Source organism: Taudactylus pleione, unplaced genomic scaffold, assembly GCF_031769625.1.
Source record: "Taudactylus pleione unplaced genomic scaffold, aTauple2 ptg001093l, whole genome shotgun sequence".
Taxonomy (NCBI): domain Eukaryota; kingdom Metazoa; phylum Chordata; class Amphibia; order Anura; family Myobatrachidae; genus Taudactylus; species Taudactylus pleione.
In genome coordinates this window covers 1-2,500 of record NW_028285494.1, presented here as the reverse complement: position 1 = coordinate 2,500, position 2,500 = coordinate 1, and positions in this window count along the sequence as shown.

The following is a 2,500-nucleotide window of genomic DNA, read 5'->3' as shown; positions in this document are numbered from 1 at the left end:
CGTATGACATGACATCATGAAAAATATCTGACCAATATAAAATCAATAAACCGTTTTTGACAGGTTTCGTATATGTTCCTTTGTTTGACATAAAGATCTACCAGGTGCGTCTTTTTACAGACTGTATACAGTATATGTCCACAAGTGCTCTGACTATGATGCCTCATCAATGCTACTTCCATATACTCCCACTCTGGAGCTTCATCACCAGGTATTCACATCCATTTTCGCTTTCTTATTCAGGTGCATGGTCCTAGTGCTTATTGGGAGAGTTGTGGCAGGGTTGGTGATTCTTTGCAGGTCATCACATACGGATCTGGTAGGCCACCTTCCATTCCACTAAGAAAGCGTGTAAAAGTATGGACAGTGGCAGGAGATTGTGGCAGGTGAGTATCTCCATTGAAAGCCTCGTAAAGCACTTATGGGTCTATGGCCCTGATTCAGAGCCACTCGCTGCTGGCTTGTGGGCGTGTTTCTTTGGAGGTTTTTTGGTCTCTGGCCACTCGCAAAGCTGTGGGTGACCACCCACAGCTTGTGCGAGTGGCCAGGACACCATCACGATAATTGCAACCATCGGCCTTGCGATGAGACCCAGGGGTAGGGTCTAGCTGCCGCAAGGCCGAGTGGACTTCCTGCTCTAATAGAGCAGGAAGCCCACTACTGACATTAATAATGATGTCAGTTGGACCGCTCAACAAACGCCCGGTGTTCCTAAGAGAACGCCAGCGTTTGTGCAGCCACCCCCCCTACCAGCCCACAAAACAGGGCGAGCTGTCAATCACCATCAACAGCCACCCCATTTTGTTGCGAGCCCCGTCGCGACTGAAATTCAGTCGCTCAGTGGGGCTCGCGGCACGCGCACACCGGACGCGGTGCATGCGCAGTGGACAATCATCGAGCCGCTTGCGAGCGCACAACGCTTGCGAGCTCCTATGTCACTGATCTCACTGTGAAATTAATCAGGATGAGGATCCAATCATAGACGCAGAACAGTGACAATAGATAGAATAGGATTTGTTTGCCAATTACCAAATATATGGTACTTTTGACAGCACAAAAATGTAAAATACAATTGTAAATAATACCACAAAGTCACCATTCTTTGGACTGATCCCCTCATTTCATTAAAATTGTCATAATAACATAATTGGTAATATACTGATTAATTCACCGACGGACAGGGGAGCCGAGAGAGGAGGGGAGGACATACGAATTGCCCTGTCTGATAGGGCCCATGCCAGCTGTAGAGGAGGAGATATGCTACCCTCTGCAGTGTGCATGACCAGGCATATTATTTATTGTTTCTATCTCTGAGAGGCTGTAGCCACACCCCCAGTATTACCTGCGCTTGACGTATTTCTCTGCCTCTCTGCCATAATGAATGATTTTTGTATGGGATCCGCACCAAGATTATCCGGGACATCTGCAGACATGGAGGCATCTGCAGATCTTTAACACAAATTCATTTCAGTTTGCTAATACCCTTAAGGTGCACACCACAGCAGCATCTGCAAATGACCGTACACTTCATCCGAGCTTTTTATCATTTCCATTTTGGGAATAAAGCCCTAAATTCATTATCATTTATCTGATTGATTAGTAGTTACATTAAACCCAGAATTTATGATCATTTATTCGGAGGATATACTTCGAGAATCTAACTATACTTTCATATGAGACTCATGGAGTATGTGAGGTTATCCAACTGCTCTAAAGGTAAATAATTTAGAGAATAAATGTCAAATTATAAGAGTGCTACATGCAGCTGAAAAGTAGAAACTTGTAGAAAAATATGAATTTACTATTATAAATTACAAAAGCACATGATAATCAATGAAAGTCACCAGAGGCTATATGTATGAAGCGGCTACTTTTGTAAGTTGCCAGTTCTCTGCAGATTTAAAGTGGCAATTTAAAGCGGCACTAACATTAAGGCCCGTATTCAATTTGGTACGAAAAGTCAGAGGCCGGACTTTTCGCCGTCATCAGAGGTTTTGCCATCAAAAAGTTATCGCGCGCGTCCCCGCTTATCCCCATATTCATTTCCAAATCGGCTAAAACAGGACCCGGCGAAAACGAAATTGTCAAAGTCCTGTCATTTTGGGGGAAATCAGCCTGACACCCCCCAAAAGATATCAAGTGTGAAGGAAGAGCTTGGGTAATCAATTTAAATTTACATCACTAATAGCACAGTAGTGTCTATTAGTTTTTAAACATCCAAACATTTTCCATTCATTGTTTTCATTTATTATTATTATTTTACATTTATTTTATTTTAATTTCATTTTATTTAAATTGATTTCATTATTTGGTGGTCATCCAGGATTATATTCACGCATAACGCATTCATCGTTACATTTACTACATTTGTTGCTAATTATATCTAATATATTTGTTGCTTATTGTGTCCAGTAAATTGGTCACATATACACGTTATATTGGATTACATAAGCGCTTCCTTCACACTTCATATTACCTTCTTTCTATTTGATAAATAGTT